Genomic DNA, 21,507 nt, shown 5'->3' on the forward strand with positions numbered 1-21,507 from the left:
TAGGGCGATGGTGGTGGTGGGGTGAGAGGGTAGGGGCGGGTGGTGGGGTGAGAGGGTAGTGCGAGGGCCAGGTGGTGGGGTGAGAGGGTAGTGCGAGGGCCAGGTGGTGGGGTGAGAGGGTAGTGCGAGGGCCAGGTGGTGGGGTGAGAGGGTAGTGCGAGGGCCAGGTGGTGGGGTGAGAGGGCAGGATAAGGACTCGCTTGGATGTAGAGACCTCTCAAGGCTCTCGGACAGACCAGTAACAACAGCTCCAACAGACGTATCTCAGTGTGTTCCCACCACGTAAATTTTAAACGCTTTTGGAGGCTATTACGGACAAACGTTCGTCCACCCTCTGCTGGTAGTTTATGCTTCTTTCTGGTGACCTAAGTGACTCTGTGGAGATTGGGGAGTGTGTGTGGCGGTCGTGGTTAACGTGACGACACTCCTCTTATTTACACAGTTCAGTAAGGTGAGCTGACGCAAGTTGTGATGCCTTCTGAAGCAAAGGTATATTATTATTATTGTTGTTGTTATTATTAGTTATTATTATTATTATTACTGTCATTATTATTATTATTATTATTATTATTATTATTATTATTATTATTATTATTATTATTATTATTACTACTACTACTACCTCCACATAGTAAAAGTCTTAGAGCTTATATTAACGATGGAGAGTGTTGAAGGCGGAGTAGGTGACGGTGTAGTAGGAGTGAGAGACGGTGTAGTAGGAGTGAGAGGAGAGGTATTGTCTCGTGGTGTTGTCTCGCTCGTGTTGGCACTGCTCTCGTTGTGGCACTGTTACTACCAGGTGTTCTTTACTCACCTTAGCTGTCTAGAGAAGATTTGAGAGAGACAGAGACAGAGTTATATGTTGATTGCTACAGTAGTTTATTTTCATTACATACATTGCGAGGATACAGTATCACCAACCAATAAATCCTGAATTGTGTATAATAAATTGTAAACAACTGAATTATGGGTACTTATAGATCCTGAAGTAATAGTAAACGAAGTGTTGAATATTGTTTGCTGTAAAACTGTATATATTTCTCGACTTAGGTAAATATTGTCTTGTGTGTGTGTGTGTGTGTGTGTGTGTGTGTGTGTGTGTGTGTGTGTGTGTGTGTGTGTGTGTGTGTGGGGTTACAGCTTCCTAAGATTATATATCATTGGCATTTCTTTTTATATTACAGTCAACCTCCTGTATTTTATCTCATAAGATTTTCCTCCCTAATATCTCAATAGGAGATGGTGGTCAGGTGGTATATACTTATTTATGTTGTAATAGAACACAAATGGTTATATGATAGGTAAGGAATACGCCCCAGAGAGATCCTGGTGGGGGCTGAGGGCTGCTTCTGGGGGGCTGACTGACTGGGGTACGTTCATCAAGTCATATCTTTTATCCACTTGGCCTTTAGCATGTTAATATTTTTCCTGAATTGGAGATAAGGGAGATTATTTTGTTAAGGTGGATTGGCAGTGCAGTTTCGACACCGTTTCAGCATCAGGTGTCCAGGGGTGGCGGGATATTTTTTGGTGCCTTTGTGTGTGCTGTAGGGAAGACGATGTTAGTATAGTGGAACCCAACTTCACTCGTGGTATTACATCTCTGAACCTTTGTAAGATGAACTGTACTCTATAGTTCCAAAATCCAGTGAATATCTATGTATTATTTTAGGTTCTCTTTTATTATCTGTCAGTTGATATATTAGTGATTTTTTTTTGGGGGTGGAGGGGGGTGTTCCATACATATTTATTACGACTCTTGTAAACCTAAGCTCTTCCTTCACCTGTGTGTGTGTGACTCATCCACACGACAGGTATAGGGAGTTTATTTAGTAATATTGGTATTAGTATAAAGGTATGGAGTTGCGGGTCTAGTGGCTTACATGCATTGGCTGTAGTCATTTGCAGATGATGATGATGATGGTAATGATGATGATGATGGTAATGATGGTGGTTTAAGAGGTAGGATATACAAACCAGGACTGGCACCTCGCTCTGTGACACACCTGATCCAAGACGCTATCAAACTATCAAAAGATCTTCTTGTTAAATCAGCCGTGATGGAGGGAGTGCCGTACGTGTGCATCTCGCGGCGGCAGGTCAAGTTTATCTGGCAGTCTATATACTGTAGTGTAGCGATACAGTGCGTTACAGTGATGGGCTATTGATCGGTCCACTGTACTGTACTGTAGTATATGTAACCAGTCCACACCGTTACCCTTATTATTATTATTATCATGGAGGCTGATAAAGTCTTAGTTAATTTAGGGTCAGTAATTATAATAACGAGTTTGATGAAATGATTGTGATGATACGATGCTGGTATGATGATACACTATACATAATTATAATGAGTGATGGTGCATTTATGATGATACTGATGAATTAATATACAATAACAAGAACACGCGGATCATAGAAACAAAGGTAGACAGAGGCAGGAACAAAGGAGCCTGATAATTATACTGATTGCATATTTATAGTGGCTTGACAACAGCTGTCCCCGTATTACACATTATTATCTTGTGTGTAGTAGTAGTAGTAGTAGTAGTAGTAGTAGTAGTAGTAGTAGTAGTAGTCGCTAATGCCCAGAACCTAACCTTACCCCTCCCCCGCCCCGCCCTGAGTTTCTCCCCCATATTCTTACCTACGTTACGTCATGAGTGGGGTGGGAGGGTTGGCGACATGACTAATGCTCAACGTATCATATCTGTGTAGTGGGTCCGTCAAGAGGCTGCTGATCTTGGGTGTGGTATCTTATCGGGACAGCTTCAGTGTTTTGGTCGGGCTCACCTCCTCCCCTGCCCCTACTCCTCCTACCCCTTCCCCTACCTCCTCCCCCTCCCCTCCTCCTCCTACCCCCTCCCCTCCTGCTCCTCCTACCTCTTTTTCCATTGGTTGTTGTGATGTGAACAGCTGATGCCATCCAAAACTTTCCCACAAACACTTACACACGCTCTTCATTTGGTTAGGTTAGGTTAGGTATGTTAAATCCACATATGTCTAAGATATAATACTCTCATACAAACTGATTTAATAACGAATAACAAGCACTTGAAGGTCTTGGGTGGGAACAATCGTAGGTGACAAATGGTAAGATGATCTCTCTCTTGAATTCATAACCAACGAATCATCTTAGAGGGTGTATGGTGCCGCCTCTAGACCTATACATAGTCCCAGTGTTTCTTAGAGGAGGGCTCATTTTCCTCCTCGTCTCTGTGTAATTTTAAGTAACTCGTTTATTTGACTCATCTATGTAACGTTGAGTATTCTAGTTTGTTTTATGATGACCGTGAGTTAGTAAGTTGGGCTCCAGAGATCATTTAGAAGGAAAAAAATCGGAACAAAAATCGGAAGAAATCGGAAAAAAATCGGAAGAAATCGGGGAAAAAAAATCATGACATCATCTGACTATGGTGTTTCAGGTGGCCGTGGAGGGTGAGGGCGGCCACCAGCAGCTGTGCCTCGACTCGTCTTCACACACACATGTAAGTAAACTAACTTTAAACTCTCTCTCTCTCTCTCTATATACCCCGACCCTTTACTTCCTCACTTGGGGGTAGTTACTTAACCTACGTACAGTCCGAATGTCCGTCCGTAGTCACATTTCTTTAACTTGTGACATAATGCAACTCATCCCAGCAAGGTATTCACTCCCTCTTGCCCCTCTTCCTGCCCTGCCCCCCCTCTCCTGCCCTGCCCCCCCCCTCCTGCCCTGCCCCTCTCCTCCTGCCCCCCTCTCCTGCCCCTCTCCTCCTGTCCCCCTCTCCTCCTGCCCCCTCGCCTCCCTTTTTGGTGGTCATCTGCTCGGCTTCGTCCATCTGCCCCCCCCCTCCCCTCCACCTGACTTTCCACTCCAGTTTTGTGTCCGTGGGGATGATGGTCATGTCTAATTATTGCCCTGTGCTTGGAGGAGGAGGGTAGGGGAAGGGGGTAGGGGGGGGAGAGGGGGACTAATACCAGGTCCCAGAAAGCAGACCCAGAATTTTCACACTAAATCAGCGAGTTAGTTAAGTCAGCCTGTGATATTTTCTGAAGAGTAAGTCAGGGTTAGGTTAGGTTAGGATTCCGTGGATCTGCAGTAGGTCTTTCCAGTGTGTGTGTGTGTGTGTGTGTTTGTTTGTTTGTTTGTTTGTTGATGGCGGCCTTGCAACACCCGAGGTCATGTCTAGGTTGAGAGAGTCATTTTGCAGTTTGTCAGTTAATCCCAATTGCACATGAACAGGGCCAGATAATCTATCCTATATCCTGGTGTTGGGGATAAGGAGGATACGTCATGAAGGGAGGACGAGAAGGATAGAGAGGGAAAGAAGGGGATAAAAAAAGAATAGAAAAAAGGACGATGTAAATAATAATACTTAGGTTTTTTTCCCAGGAAGACTTTGCAGACGGTCAAACCTTAAGGAAAACTTGTACAAATTATGTCGTAAATCTGTTCGTCTTCCTTCCATTTTCTTCTCTTTATTTTCTCTCTCTCTTCCTTTTTTCTCCTTTTTATTCATCCCATTCTTTGTCTTGTTTTTTTTAAGCCTCTTCCTTAAATTACCCAATTACTGCTGAAAGTGGTAATAGGTCTGATGAGGTCACGGGGAAGATGGCAATTACTTACACAATCTTAACAGGTTTGGTAATTGGAACTTGGTGGGTGGGGGGTAGAGAGTAGGATATCCGGCTATGAGGGGGGGGGTTAAGAGGAGTGAGTAGCAGAGTGGAACAAACAAGCAGAGTTGGGTGGAACAGTGGAGTGAGGTGGAACTGCAAGAAGTATGCTGGAAATGTGTTGGCATCGTAGTCAGATTGCGTTGGTGGCACTGAGGTCTAATGTTATATACAAGGTAGAGGAATTATACAGTCCAAGTGTAGAACAGTTTAACGGTTATAAAGTAAGATCAACGTGTAGTGATAAAATGCTGTTGTCTCTCTCTCTCTCTCTCTCTCTCTCTCTCTCTCTCTCTCTCTCCACATTGTAATCAGTATCATAGTGTGGTGTGTGTGTATTGCATGATGTGTAATGAAATGCCTTGTGGGCCACTGATTATTGTGTAAGGGGCAGCGTGGGAGAGGTGGGTGCTGGATGGGTTTTCTCCTGCGGTGGTTATGGGTGAGCTTACCTCTGTCACCTCCCGCCCTCCTTCACCTGTTGAGGTATTTTGTCCCCCTGAAAGCGTTAATGCCAACTTTTCCTTTCATAATATACAAGTGCCTCCCATAGTCTTATATACCACATGTGGTCGTGTTCTTCCTGGTTGATGATTGATTGATGATATTTGATGGTAGAGTGTTGGTAAATGAAAGTAGGTAGTGAATATGGAGGCGGCCGATGGGTAAAGAAACTTGAAGACGCTGTGGTTGTTCAAGCGGTGGATTGACACAGGCTGATGATGATGATGTTAACTTGATAATGTCAAATGTGTATGACTGCTGCTTGTATTGAGTGTCAGTGGTGAGTCCCAGTGTGTGTGTGTGTGTGTGTGTGTCTGAATGAGGGGGGGGGGTGTTGGAGAGTTAGTGATTCCTTGGCGTATCAGTTCTCCAGTGATTTGTTTATATACACAGCTGCCTGAGACTGACAACGCCCCCTCCCTCTAGTCTCGCCTCGCCTCGCCGCATCACCAATGAACGAAACTGCAGCTTATGACAACAATTAACAGTCACGTGAAACATATGTGATAAGTAAAGGGCAACACCCACTGTGGAAAGCGTGTTGCTTGGTGTAAGAGACATGAGAGGAAGAATGTGTGGTGGGGGTGTGCATACCAGACAACACTCTCCTTGGACAGTCATGACCTTCCTCTGCAGCTGTGTACTCTTGTGGTGTATGTGAGAAACTTATCTGTTTCACCCACCACCAACAAACACTTGTAAATACATCTTCATAGGCTCTGGGGAGTCTTGTAGAGCCTCCGTACTGTGCTTGAGTGTTCCTTCCCTCTTTTTTTTTTAGTTTCTTGGCCAGTAAGTCCGTTTATAGGCGTGTTTGTTATTCAGCTGAGTCAGAGAGAGTGTTCATGTTGTATTAAGGATCACGATAGCTTGACTGTGTTAGTTTTGTAGAAGTGTAGAGCGTTGTGCTGGTGGTGTGTGAGAGCCCCCAAGCTTGATAATGAGGGTGATCCTCGTGCTCACTCTACCGTGGGAGCACCACACGCTACCACTCCTCTTCCACCGCTCCACACTACTGTCATCCACCACCAAAACCTTGCTCTACCGCCACACTGCCTCCGACCCTCCACACTACCCTGTATACCACCACAAGTACACACTATAGCCAAGTTCTCCTACACCCTCAAGTATAGCCTTCCACCACCACCACCTTACTCGCCACCACCACAGAAGTTGTTCCGGGATAGAGTGAAGCTAAGAAGCCAACTGCAGGTAAATTCTAGGAAATATTGCACTTACACTATGTTGCCATTCATCACCTGTCCCTCACCACACCACACCCTCACCACACCACACCCTCATCACACCACACCACATCACTACTGTTATTGTTACCGCTCTACCACTGTGCTCCTCCCCCTCTCTTCCTGTTCACAATCACAAAGTTTATTCAGTCGTATCAAACAAAAGTATAAAGTATAATAATTTTCCAGGTAATTTGATGAAGGTCGCACGAGTGTATTTAGCGGTGACGTTTTTAATGCACTTGTATGAAACACGTATTGACAATTTTTATTAAGTGACGATTTTTTTTTGCAATTTTAAAAAGTGACGATTTTAAAAGTTATTAATTCAGGTATATTTTTTACTTGTGGTTATTAAGACTTAGTGCGACACCTTTCTTGCTTTTATGTAAATAGTTTGTGTTGGTGATACATAAGGCGGGGAGGTGTGTGTGTGTGTGTGTGTGTGCGCGTGTGTGTGTGTGTGATGGTGGGATCAGAGGCCAGAAATAAGGTGAGTGAGAAACACGTTGGGTTTGGTTGTTAGTTTGGATTTTTTTTTTTTTTAATTTCGTTTCGTTTGAAGACTTGACAACGGTTTTATTATTCTTGTTTTATAAGTATTAATATTATTGTTATTACTGTTGTTATTATACTGTTGTCATTATTTATTAGTTTTATTATCACAAATGTAGTATACTCCGTTGACAAAGCCACTGTATGCTACAAAGGGATTATTACAGTTGTTCTCAGAAGGTTAGTCTTCCTCCTCACACACATTGACTTAGGAATAAACTACATTGGTGACGCAATCAAATAGACTCTAGTTATCGATCACTTTCAAGCTGGCTGGTGGTGCAGGTATAGTTCAGGTTATCGGGTTGAGAGTCGTTTGTGGTAATGGAGTGAAGGAACTGTGAGACACGTGCTTGGGGGTGTACCTGACGTGGATTCCCGGAGATGGGTGAGTGAGTGAGTGTGTCTACGGGGCCTAGGAGAGCGGCACATGTGGGCACCTGGAGCGTGGCCCGGCCTTCCACCACAGCAACAATTACAAGACGGGGCAAAAAAGTGAACGCTGGGGCCACTGATCCTACCTGGGTTGGTGTCGCACCGGTACCTCCCCTCCCCTCCCTCACTCTCTGGTACCAGTTGCTGCCCTCCGTCTTCCTCGCTCTACCAGGATCTCCCAGCACCCCCCTGACCCCCCCCCCTCTTCCAGTTACTACCCTCTTCTCTCCCATGTCCCTATGTCCATCATCCCCCACCTCCCTGTCCCCGTGTCCATCATCCCCCACCTCCCTGTCCCCGTGTCCATCAGTCTTTCCCTTGTCTCCGTGTCCATCATCTCCCATGTCCCTGTGTCTATCATCTCCCCATGTCCCTGTGTCTATCATCTCCCCATGTCCCTGTGTCTATCATCTCCCCATGTCCCTGTGTCTATCATCTCCCCATGTCCCTGTGTGTCCCTGTGTCTATCATCTCCCCATGTCCCTGTGTCTATCATCTCCCCATGTCCCTGTCTATCATCCCCATGTCCCTGTGTCCATCAGCCTCCCTATCCCTTTGTCCCCGTGCCCATCACCTCCCCCTGGTCACCACGCATCGCCCGGGCATGAGTCCACTGAGGTTCGGTCATGACCAGCCTCTTCACCACCGCCACCAAGTCGTGCCCACAGCCCTCTCCCAGACAAGCGTTTACTCTCTCCTCCTACTCTTACTTTTATCGTACTTACTCCTCCCTCTCACCACCGTTCCTCCCCCTTCCTCTCTACCACCCGTGCCCACGACTCAACCCTCCAACCTGTTCTTTATCTGTTTAATCCAACATCTTCCCTCGCTTTGTTTCTTCTATCCCTTAGGTCTTCTCTTCTTCCCCTACCTTCTTCTCCTCCTCCTCTCATCTTCCCTCCCAACCTTCCATCTCCCTCTCTTCTCATCCATCCCCCCCCCTTCCCCCTATCCCACTATCCCAGACCGAACCATCGCTCTGCAAAGCCATCATTCGTGTAATTATTGTCAGGTTATCTCGGGGCGGAGCGTAAGAACGTGGCGTGGCACGGGCATGAACCAGTAAGGACTATATTGTGAGTCTGGTAAGTGTTGGGGGAACAGGTTATGGTGCCGGCGGCGGGGAGGCAGGAATGCAGACAGTGTGCTTGAGTCAGATCTCGGTCCAGATTCATCTAGATTCTGTAAGTCATTTTTGGTTGGTCTAACTATTCCTAAGTGACCCTATCAGAGTAAGATTAAAGTCTCTAGGTAAATTTGGTGCCATTTTTATCGTTTTTTGTTGTTGTTGTAGCTTCTGTGAGACGTTTAAATGCATGTTTGCATCTCCAGTAGTGAGGAAAATTCAACGTAGGAACCTTTGAGTGAGGGAGAGTGTTAGCTGTTGATGCATTACTCCACCCGTCACCCATTCACCAAGTGAGGTAGGTGTTGGTTGTTGTGTCTTGGCTCGCTGTTGTGGGAGTTGGTGTCATCACTGTCTTGCCTTACCTTGCTTATCTGGGGCCAAGATTCTCAACATGTCTGTACGTTAGTTTCACCGTGAATATAACCTTATCTGATATATTGTACTTGAGCTGGTGGTTGAATTGCACTGAAATTCAGCTGTAACCACTGTATTCTTTGTTCCATCCCTTAACTACAGTAGGGGGGGGGGGATAGTTAACGTAGGAATAGTTGATAATGGCATCTCGATTCATTATGTCTCCTGGAGTAATTAAAGTTAATGTTTCTCAGAAGTTATAGATGCGTTCCCTTAGTGCCAGTTAAGATGACAAATTAAACTCACAATATTTGTTTTTTTCTCCGAACTATCCAACGGGTTAATTCTTCTGGCTAATGCTAAGTGAATCTATTTTCTTAAAGTATTGTCATTTTAAGTGTCACTATTATGCTTTCAGTATAATATAACCAATTACTAGATGCCTTCTTCCACACACACACACACACACACACACACACACACACACACACACACACGCGGATCTAATGACAGCTGATGCCACGCTATTTTTTTTTTAATTATCAACTATGACCTCTGCCATCATGACTATTTATAACCCAGGAATATATTAAAATTTTTGCTTTATAATGTAAAAACTGGATCTGTGAGGAGGAGGAGGAGGAGGAGGGTAATGGATAGGACAGCGGCTTACTCTATGTATGACTAACGATTATACTGCAGAAGGACTCGTATGTACTTGTTCAGGGTTGAATCATCAGTAGTGGGGGTGGGTGTGTGGGTGAGTGGGTGTGTGGGTGTGGGTGGGCAAGTGTGTGTGGGTGTGTTGAGTTGCTTCATGTGTTGAGAGGAACTTCTTGTAAGATGATGTGTGTTGCTTCCCAGAAATTAAACAGAAGAGAATACACGGAAGTTAATAATAATAATAATAATAATAATAATAATAATAATAATAATAATAATAATAATAATAATAATAATAATAATAAATCTACAGGATGTAAACTGGATATAGAGTCTCAGTAATATAACACTTAAGGACAAACCAGTACACCATCCGTATATAAGAAAGACATGGAACCTGGCACTATGAGGCGGTTGGCACTGTGAGTCATATACGTACTCATGGAAGGAAATATTTGAGTCAAGTGGCACTCAGTAGTTTAGCCTTAACTGGCGACTCAACAGTGGTGCCTGATGTACGAGGGCTCCAACTTCCTCGAGGCCTGGTACTTGGTCCTTATACTATGTCAACTTGTCTAGGTAACTCAGGGGAAGGTGTCGGGTCTGTTGGTCGAGATGGTCAATGACTTAATAAACAGTATATCGGTATTGACTCGGTCCGTGTTTGTCCATTCGTCTCTCTAGTTAAAAGGTTGAAATATTAATCTGTAGTTTTCTTTAATATCTATAAGGTATATATTCATGTTAGTTCGTTATACAAGTGAAGAATACAAGGGATTCAGTATTAAGATGCCATTGGTATTGTCGATTGGGCGTCCATTTTTATATCGTGAGATTTTTTGAAATATCAACACGTGAGGAACAGTTGAGAGGCTGTCCAAGGTTACGAGTTTCCCTGTAGTGTTGTGGTGGATGTGTCGCGTGTTGGAGTTAATGGAACACACACACGTGGCGCCTAGTTAAGTTTTACAACGATTCTTATTATTATATCGCAGGCTGAAGTACCACGGCCCTAAAATAACAAACTAGGTACAATTTCATAACATAAACTCAACCTTGCCATAATGCTTAAAATTAGGAGCGTGGGTGAGCAGCTCCCTAGTGGCGGAACTGAAATTGCAGGAAATTCTGTTACAGGTGATGAGATTTTCCTTCATCATTTATTAGAATTAGTAAAATTGTGTCGACGTCACTTAAGAAATTAAACTTTAACTCTGGCAGACACTTTTTATAGGTTGTGGGGAGATGGTGTTTAGAAGGAAGGTAACCAATATTTTATCTAGACGTCTCTAAAATACCAGGAAGTTGAATTCCACACGAGTGGGCGGTAGTATAGTTACCGTGTATCCTGTGTGGTGCAGTACAAACAGTGTTGGGGGATTTTATTACATCACACGTACAGTACAGTCTGTCCGTGTCCGTCCAAGGTCCTCTAAGGCGGGGGGGGTGGTTTATTATATTTGTCTGCTTAACTTAATTCTATTTAAGTTGTATCATTAATTATTAAGATATAATGTTAATAGTCTCACTTATTGTTGTATATCCATGAGGAACAAGAGAACAATCTTGCCCATTTGTCCATCAGTTGTGAGGGAACTTGGGTTAGTAACAGTATTATGGTGTAAGTTAAAGGGGAAAGTTAAGGTAGTCTTATTTTATCAGATACAGGACAGTCATTATATGTTGCGTCCGGACACTCGGCTCTTACTGTAGAAGGACCTCATATACTACCAGGATTAACACTTATGAAATGCCAGACCTTGACTTACACCGCCGCCCACCCTGCACCACACACGCCGCCCACCCTGCACCACACCGCCGCCCACCCTGCACCACACACGGCGGCAGCCCTCGCCCTACACACCCGGCCAGACAACGTAAACTAAGTCAAGTTTTTAGTATACTGTTGAGGGCCGGGCCAATCACTAGGTCTTTTCTAAAGCTCATAGGCCTCATTTCTGCATCGTGAATGGTCACACATTATTGTAGGCGGAGCTTTAGTGTCATGGCACTGGGCATCAAGTGACACGTCAGGGTGTGTATCTGGAGAGAGGGCGGTTGTCGGGACTAATTATGTAGCAATTATGTTTGACAGCAGTTATAAACGTAACACCAAACTCTTATGCCTGTGGGTGTTACTGTCTTGGGCGGTATGGGTGGCCGGTAGCCGATTATATGTGGGCGGTCCGTGGCCGATTGTATGTGGGCGGCCCATGGGTGCCCCTAATGTTATAGTCCCCGTAAAATTTATGATCTGTTCAGGGCATTGAAATTGAATTCACACATTGTTGAACTAGTTTAAAAGAAGAGCAACTTTGATCAGTTGAAAGTAATTACCAGGTGCTTGTGTTTGGTAACTATTACAATCACCTGTTCTTTACCTTTGTAGCGCGCAAGGTGTGTGTGTGTGTGTGTGTGTGTGTGTGTGTGTGATGGTGTTATTATGTATGGACACGCGCCTACTCCTGGGCCCAGCCACTTTGGCTCCAGCTCTCTGATGCCAGGGAGGTAACCTGTTGAGCTGATAGACTCTGGTGTGTGTATGTGTGTGTGTGTGTGTGTGTTAGAGATGAATAACAGTAAAGATAAATAAGTGGTAATGTCATGTAATTATTTAACGAAGATAATATTACTTGGAAGGACTTACTGTAATGCCAATGTGAACTTTTGAACCTCCATATGAACCATTACTGTTTCGTAACCCTAACATCCTCTCCACTGTGATGATAGGGTTGATGGGAACAAGAAATTAATAATAGTAATAGACCGCTTGTTGTGAGTGTTAGTAGAGAACATCAGATAACTCCTCCCTGTTATTTGAACTCATAAGGTATACGGACTCTGGAGTGGTAGGAACGGGTGGTGGTGGTGGTGGTATGATGTTGAGTCCGGGTGGTAGAGGTGACTCACGATTTACGGAGATGTGACATACAGGTGGTCATGACTTAGACATTACGGAGGTCGGAGAGCAGTGAGGAGAGCGGTGGTGGTGGTCACGTTGCGGCCACTTACCCTCCCTCCACTTACATCATCATTTGTCAGCTTACTGGCCGGTCTGATTGTCTGTAGCTCCGTCTCGCAGGTATTGTATTGGGCATGTACTGTATAGGTGCGTGAATGTACCCGAACGTGTAGCAGTGGTGATCTAGCCTGAGCTTCAAAGAATTCGTGGCACTACCACCACACCATGACACACGGGGCAACGAGTGTATGCCTGCATCTGTAGCCCCATTAACTCTTGATTACTATGTGAGTCACGCTTACACTCTCTCTCGTGTGTTTGTTTGTATGTGTGTTTGTAGTGAAAGCCAGTGACTTCCCAGTACTGCCACACACACACAGGCGGGTCACTGACGGCTCTTAGTTAAATCCTGATAGATGGTGTTGAGGTGGTCACGCGGGTCTAAGCGCTTCTACCTGTCCTCCCACCCTCCTCATTTTGTCTGGTTGGCCCCATGTCTGTCATAGCTGGTTGACTCTGTCTGTCTGTGTCCAACTGGCTTTGTGAACGTCAGTGTGTTTGGGATGTTGTTCTCTTACAATTACATGAACATTAGGCACCATAGCTTATTTCAACTGAAGATTAAACACCCCTAGAGCTAACCTAACCTAACCTAACCTAACCTAACCTAACCTAACCTAACCTAACCTAACCTTTCCCCTCAGGTAACATTTGGGTTTATATTCAACAGGTCACATATAAGCTAGAGTTCACCTGATCCTCAAACTATAAGGAGTATAGTTTAGTGTTTACAAGTAGAGCGCCGCATCAACAGATTATATTTACCGGTATTATTGGCTGATCATGAAGGTTGGCGGGACTGTCGCGAGTGTGTGGCTGACGTTACTCACTATATTTATACCTCAAGCTCCCCCCCCTCCCCGGGTCTTTACAGCCTCACAAGTTAAATATCTTTCCTTAGCAAGTGTTAAATTAATGTGTCTAATTTACGTAAGAGTTTGTTTACTTCTGATGTCATCGCGGACGTGTTTTTTGTTTTTTTGGGGGGGGGTGATAGGCTAAGTAATCCCGATTTGTTGTAACGTGGGAGGTGTTTTAGAATCTGTGTGTGGTAGCTTCAGTGAGCCAGTTGGTTATCGTCTTGTGTTCAGTTACTGGAAAAGTTTGATACAGGGATTCTTGAGAATTCGTGTTCTGGCTTATTTAGGGTGGAAGTGTCAACGTGTGAATGACATTTTAACCTCAGTGTTTTGTGTGCAAGGTTGATTCGCCAGCTGGTAGTCTCGGTGTGGTGAGGATTATGAAATGTTGCTGTTGATGCCCTGTGGTTGGATGATGCCCTGTGGTTGGTTGAGGCCCTGTGGTTGACTTTAGTGGTGTGTGAAGTTTGTGGTGAATAAGTAGCGAACGAATTTTAGGGTTTTAGCAATCGTTTTGAGAGCAGTCGTCAGTTTTCTTGAATTATTAATTTCTTGTCTGATTTAACTGGGATCGCCTTCCATCTTAGTAGCTATATTATCGTCACTAGTTAAATAGAGAGCAAATGTATGTGGAATAATACAAAAAAATATAACAGGTACAGGTTTCACAAGTGCATTGATATTGAAACAGTTTGTGAAGTAAAGCAAATTATTTAATAAAGATAATGAAGAAAATTTTAATTCTATCAACATATTTTTTTTTAAGAAATTAAGTGATAAATCGGTTTATAATTTTGATTCATGGTCATGAGGCAGGTCGCTATTGACGGAATTAAGCTCTGTAAATCATTGGAATGTGATCATCATCTTACCTGCATCGCACCATTAACCTTACAGTCTGTGCAGTCATTTAAATTCAAAGCCAACCCCCAGGTTTATCAGTGGGAGAAAGGGATTCGATCGCAATATGTTAGAATTTGACTAGCGAGTCCTTGGGGGGGGATGATGTCTAAAATTTAATGTTTTATGAAAATGGAAAAAGCATTATTGTTGTTTGAGTTTTGAATTTTTGGAGACGTCCTTGGTTTTGAGGCTGGAAGGTGTAACTTGTACATGAGTTCTCTGCGTATCATAGAACCTATCAGTGTGGGTAGTTGAGGACTGAGGTGTTGGTGGACTGAGCCACACACTACGTCACACTCGTCAGCTTAATATAGCTCTCATTCACAAGTGATGTGCACGCAGGATGTTGTTTCCTTGTTTATATTGACTTCCCGAGACTCACTCCGTCCTACCTAGCCTTTAGCATTAGGACCTTTGAGGACCAGAACTCGTTAAATAGGGCCCTTTAGGACTTGGGCCCATAAGACGGTCCCTTTAAGAGTAAGATCCATTACAACAAAGCCCCCTTAAGACTGGAACTAATTGGAATTTAATGCATTAAGTACTCGGAACCATTAGAATTGAGCCCCAATCCCAATGGTTCAATAAAACAGGAGCTCATTAAACCAATCACCTGATATGTTGATGTATAAAATGAAGAAGTTGGTATTACCGGAGTTGCACACACACACACACACACACACACACACACACACACACACACACACACACACACACTAGGTGACGGTAGCGGTGTATCTAACAGTAATCTTCTCCAGCTCCCCCTCGTGTCGGGAAGAACACCCACTGGCCTCCAAAGGTATGTGTGATATGGTGTGTGTGTGTGTGTGTGTGTGTGTGTGTGTGTGTGTGTGTGTGTGTGTGTGTGTGTGTGTGTGTGTGTCCATGGCCTTACGTGACTGGGTGTAGACGCCCTCTTTTAAACTGGAGCTCCTATGAATTACATATATTTTTATTCATGTAATAGTGTCATAAAGTAAACAAAAAATAATAATATACCAGGAAAGCGAGTTATATGTTTTAGTCTGTTCAAAATGTTGTTATACTGTATAGATGAACACGAGGAACAACAAGGGAGGTGCGGTGAAGGTGTATAATATGAACACGAGGAACAACAAGGGAGGTGCGGTGAAGGTGTATAATATGAACACGAGGAACAACAGGGGAGGTGCGGTGAAGGTGTATAATATGAACACGAGGAACAACAAGGGAGGTGCGGTGAAGGTGTGAGTGAGTGCTTTTGTGTAGGTAGGTAAGGCGAGGGTGTCCGACATTGTGGTGTGGATATGTTTGTTTGTGGAGCAGCGGGACCAGATATAGCCCGGCCAGAGATGGTAGGAAGGGTGGGTGGATGGCAGCCCGTCCACCCACCCTACTACACGTGGGTGATGGGCAGCTGGCACCCCACACCCCAGCACACGCCCTCACTGTCAACATTAACACTGAAGGCACCTGAGGCTTCTTTTACTTGTTCGTCTTCTCCTCCTCTTCCCCCTCTTCCTTCTCCCACACCTTCTCTACACCAACCATGGCTTTATCACACATTCCTCTTCCCTCTTTATCCATAATTGCTTTTGTCTGTACTTCCCTCACTACGTTTATTTGCAGGTGTGTTTCCCTCCGTCTGCACGTAGCTACTTCCGTTCCTCCTAGGTTTCTGTATACAGTATTTACGCAGAAATATCCGGCGTAATAGTTTGGTTTGCCTTTGATCAGATTTTTAAAAGAGTTTAGGTGATTTTTGAGTTAGTGGGATGTACGGTATCTCTCTCTCTCTCTCTCTCTCTCTCTCTCTCCAGTATTCAGTCATAATATCTTGACACAGTAGGGGGTTAAGTTAACAAATTACTCTTAACTACTCTGTAATTAATAATAAAACAACTTGGCTTAATTTGACCTTTATAATCGGTAAATCATTCATGTGAGGTGACAGTTGTTGGTTGGGAAGATCTTGAACTAGTGAACCATTATTGTAGAGTTGTGGTTGTTGGTTCAGTGTTCTGGTATGGGTGTGAACCAGTGGGGTGTGGTAGGCTCGTGAACCACTTAATCAACGTGTGGTGGATGGGGGTAGTTTGATGGTGGTGATCGTAGTTGTGGTGAGGGTGGTAGCGGTGGTTAGTATTGTGGTGATTGGTGCGACGTTCGTAGTGGTTGTAATGGTGGTGAGTTTGGTGATTGTGATGTTGTTAGTGGTGGTGATTATGATGATTGTGGGTAGTGATGATGATGGTTGGTGTGATGATCATAGTTGTGGTGGTGGGAGGGGACACTGGCGCCTGGTGGTGGTGAGTGGACTGACCGGCTGGATGCTCACGGTGACCACCTAAGGAATGTGTTAGTCAGTAGTGACCGTCTGGCCTCGATGTGGACCACTACCGCCCGCCCACCCACCCACACAACCACCCACCCAGCCATCCATCCACCCATCCACCCGCCGGAACTGATAATAATTGACTTCTTGTTAGGTAGGACTCTTGTGAGAACCTAACTGTCAGCCAACCAATACGTGACCAGCCATTGCCAGTACACGTAACCTACTCTGACCTCACGCTGGAATTTAACATTTTATCGCCGAAACTTTGACCAAATTAGGAGAAAAACTTTCAACTAGCGATTTATTTATTTGATTCGCGGGCAGCCATCATTAAGGTACACTTTTTTTTTTACCACCTTAGAAAAACTCGAGTGGTGGGAATGGTGCTGGGTAGATGTGTGGGACCCATCTCCCTGGGCCTCGATACGTAAAGGTCTATTAAGAATACAACTATGTGGTTTATTTCGAGTAAAACACATAAAAGTCCCAGCCATTAATAGATATGATCACAAGACAACACACAATGAGCAGACAGAAAGTTTGGAATTGGTATTGTTAATTTGGTTTCCTCACTCATGTCAAGTGAAGGTAACAAGTTAAGGTAGAGTCTTAACGTGGAGCCTAGCCAGTGCAGTTGTTCCTGACAGGTGGTGAACTAACACAGCGCAACACAACACAGTAACTAGCTATACATACAGTATTTTAGCTCCATACTAACGTGTTACTCTAGATGAGGAAGCCTGACTCAAGTAGCCTCTCTGCCTGTGTCACTTCACAAGATACCATACCAATCTAAAGTATTTTGAGTAGTTCACCCGCATATATTGAATAAGTGTGATACATCCTTATTTTATTTAGTCTGTTGTCCTCCAGGTGAACAGTAATATAATAGGTTGGTTTATAGACAACTTGTAAACATTGCCAAGACGCTGTTGAGGTGAGGGAAGAAAAGCGGACCAGTGTTAAGGTGATAAACAGTGGAATAATGAAAGAGAGGAGATGAAGTGAGCCGTGAGGATGATAGCACAGGACTCAACCACACTTGGCACCCCTCCCTCCCTCCACACCTGTGTTGCCTTACCTGGTGTCGCCTCCTGGGGCTCCTACACCCCCGCCGCCCTTACTGTCCTGTCCTGCCTCTATACAGGACCCCAGCTTGATAGTCATAACTTCAGCTTATCATTATGGTAATCATCGTCAGCCGTAGTTTTACTCTGAACGCCGGTGGTAATAGTAGTAGTAGTAGTAGTAACAATGTCAATAATAATATGAACACCGATAGTAGTACAGTATTCGTATGAAGCACAATATCAGCAGTAATTACTAGAAGTTGTAGTAATAAGACCAGTAGACTGTCGTCATCGTAAACAAGGTTAGTCTTGTAGCCATTAAAGATGTACTAGTTGAGTCACCCTAGGTCACCCGCACCTCCCTACCAAATTTCATCTGTCTTCAAAACTGTGGAAATACATGAGGAGCGCGCGCACACACACACACACACACACACACACACACACACACACACAGTATAATATAAAGACATAACCATAACAATTACAGTACCAAGATATTTGATTGACACGACACCGATTCATAATAATAATAACAACTTGGGAATTCTTGACCATTACAAACAGGCATCCAACTACCCTACCCTGGCCACCCTCCCCCTGTTGTCTCCCCCCCCACCCCCTCGGGCGGGCCGTCGGTACAGTGTAGGAGAGAACTATAAAACTGTCCCGCTAATGTGGTCCATTCCGTAAACAGAACAACACCACCTGGTCCACTATAGCACCTCTTCTCTCCCTTGTTCTGTCTGTCTGTCTGTCTGTCTTTACTGTGAATATGTCTCTCTGTCTAAATTGAGTGTGTGTGGGTGTACAGGTTCGTGTTTGACCACATGAGGATATAAGTGTTAGTGTAGTATAGGTCATCACAATTGGGCCTTAATTACTAACATAACCCACACACCACCACACACCTGATCACCACACACCTGATCACCACACACCTCATCACCACACACCTCATCACCACACACCGAGAGACAGCATCACTAACCTAATAGCGTCACTTATTAAAAGGAAAACATATCACATTTACCCTTAGTATTAGTCCATTCAAATTACTTTAGCCATACACGTGATATTTTCCTTTATTCCCTCAGTTCTAATTTGCATATAATACCTCCTCGCTGGAAACATTCTTCGGCCCTCTCTACCACGCCTACCTTCTCCCCTCTTCCGTTCCCTTCCATTCAACCCCCCCCCCTCTTCCACTCATGTCGCTCCCCTCTTTCATTCTCCCCTCTCTCCGGGTCCTATTCCCCTCTCCCTAGGGACCCCTCATACTACTCGCCCTCCAAGCTCTCGACTTCACAACTGCCATCATTACTACGTCTAAAAAAGTGTTGCCACGATGTCACACCCGACCAAATAATATATCTATATACATATAAAATACAGTGTGTGTGTGTGTGTGTGTGTGTGTGTGTGTGTGTGTGTGTGTGTGTGTGTGTGTGTGTGTGTGTGTGTTCCAAGAATCAGAAGTGTATATAATCTGTCTACAACAACATCGTACCAATTTTTGATTCCCTTGATATGACCCCTTAATTAACCTGCGTTTATTCCTATACCTTGGTTGTTGGAACGACATCTCTTCAACACCTCGACTCATTCCCTTCACAGTTGGAATATATGCATCTTACCCTCACACGGTGTTTTGTTATGTATACAGCACGGCATTTTCTTCCCTCTTAACTTTTCTCTCTACAGTAAGTATGAGTCAGGTATAAATCTCCTGAATGCTTTATACAGTTACGTTTTTTCTTCTTAATATACAGATTATGGATTTTAATTAGTAAGGTCAGGTATAATGATAGGTTTGGTTAAGGTGTGTTTGAGTGTGTTTATTCTGGGTTCTGTGGCCTGTGTGGGTGCGTGAGTCGCCCGTAGGTGAAGTATTAGTGTTAATGTGTTTAATAAGTCATCGGATACTGGTGATGGTGGGAGGGGGGGTGATGGGGCTTCCATATGGGCGGGGTTAATTAGTGTAAGGTGAGAGGAGGCCCTTGGTAGCGTGTTGGAGGGGGGGATCTCTGCTCTGCTCGCTGCTTCACTTCATGTTCTGTAAGTAACTTTGTCAGCTGTCGGTTATTCATGTCATCTACACACACACACACGGTTGTAATGGTGGTAGTAGTAGTAGCGGTGATGATGGTAGTAGTAGTGGTGGTGGTAGTGGTGGTGGTGAATGCGTCAGGTGGTGTGAGGCTCCAGCTGTCACAACCGGTTCTGCCGCCTCACCACCTGTCTGGTTTGGACTGGACATCCAGGCAGGCTGCTGTGCTGGTCACGCCACCTCCCTCCTTCACTCACTTACTCAGGTCACCAACAAGTCGCTTGATATACTATACTATTGATATTCCTAAAGTATATTGCCTCACCACACACACACACACACACACTTGGAAAATAGTTTTATATACTTATATATTCTATATTATATGCGTAAAAACCTTTTCCTTGTACACATAGAATATGTACAAATATTTTTCCAATTATCTGCTTTTTTTAATCACCGGTCGTTGACTCATTTTCCTTAATGACCAAAATCCATCAGGAAAGAAGAACATTAGTATTATACTCGTTTAATAATACTTGATCGTTTAACATACAAATCAGGAAACAAAATAATGCGACTTGTGTAAGGAGTTTGACGTGGAAATGGAAAGATGAGATTTCCATTGAGTTGTCATAAGAAACCGATAATAAACCCGAATTGACCTCCTTGGACGTGAGAATGACCTTGGGGACAATCAACCGAGGGAGTACTAGAGTTACATAGTTATTAAGGTGAGTTTTGGATTACATGGAGGTGAAAATGGGGAGCCTGCTGGTGGTGGTGTGGTCAGTGCTTGATGGAGTGAGGGCAGCGGGGAATATAATAACTGATATCTGATATTTCCTAGGATTGGATGGCCTTATCTTCTCTTGTTATTAGTTTATTGTGTTTTAAGGCCAACAGGATGCAGTATTGTTTAGTTTATTCTTAGTGTTGGATCAAACCTGCGTGGTGTTTATGTGGTGTTTCCTTTGTTGTTATATGTACAGTACGTGTATTTGATTATATAAGCAAAATAATAATAATAAAACCTTAATTCTTCATGATTTTTGCTGTGTAACCTGACAACTAACCAATCTAACAGCATAACTAACCCAATTTAACCTAACCAAACCTAACCTAACTTGATCCAACTTTACTACACCAATTAAGTGGATAACAAACCAAAATCTTTATGCTAGGTTAAGTTTGTTGGTGTCTTCTGCCGCCGCCTCCCGAACCTTGGGTAGATTCATACAGTAGCTTGTGTGAGTTTTGGCAGCACGTTGGCGCCGGCGGCTATTGAGCGTGGTGGCGTCTTGTTACCGTACTACTAATGTATCGGGATAGTGCCTGTGTGTGTGTGTGTGTGTGTGTGTGTGAACTGGGAAGCATGCAGTTTTTATGTTTTCCAATGTATCCTCTCTCTCTCTCTCTCTCTCTCTCTCTCTCTCTCTCTCTCTCTCTCTCTCCATGCCTCCAAACATTCGACACCCCCTCCCTCCTCCCGCCCCCATAACAACCCACTCGTTGATTCCACTCGTGACTAAGTTCTCCCTCCTCCGCCTCGTGTCCATCAAATATCCTCCATTGGCTCTGCACCACTTGCTGAAAATCTTCCACTTAAAGCCTCGTGTGTCCCATCATATCTTGTTATGTTGGTTCTCTCGCGCCTCTCTCCTGTGCATCATGGCCGGTGACGTATGTGTCGATCATGTTTCCCCCCCCCCTCATGCCTGTTGTTTTATATGTGTGAAATC

The 21,507-nt window shown here is 44.1% G+C and overlaps 1 protein-coding gene across 14 annotated transcripts in view; it reads left to right on the top strand.

Annotated features, from left to right (window-relative positions):
• Window positions 1-21,507, top strand: part of LOC121867464 (activated Cdc42 kinase-like) — a 106,851-nt gene that overhangs the window by 52,034 nt on the left and 33,310 nt on the right. For 9 of the 14 annotated variants that reach the window (XM_042367380.1, XM_042367384.1, XM_042367393.1 and 6 more), the window contains one exon: window positions 3,426-3,488. The exons of the other annotated variants lie outside the window; for them this stretch is intronic. The gene's annotated coding sequence lies outside the window, so the exon portion shown is untranslated. The remainder of the gene's footprint in view (window positions 1-3,425; window positions 3,489-21,507) is intronic. 14 annotated transcript variants of the gene reach the window in all.

The sequence above is a fragment of the Homarus americanus genome, unplaced genomic scaffold (genome assembly GCF_018991925.1).
Source record: "Homarus americanus isolate GMGI-L3 unplaced genomic scaffold, GMGI_Hamer_2.0 scaffold23598, whole genome shotgun sequence".
Classification (NCBI taxonomy): domain Eukaryota; kingdom Metazoa; phylum Arthropoda; class Malacostraca; order Decapoda; family Nephropidae; genus Homarus; species Homarus americanus.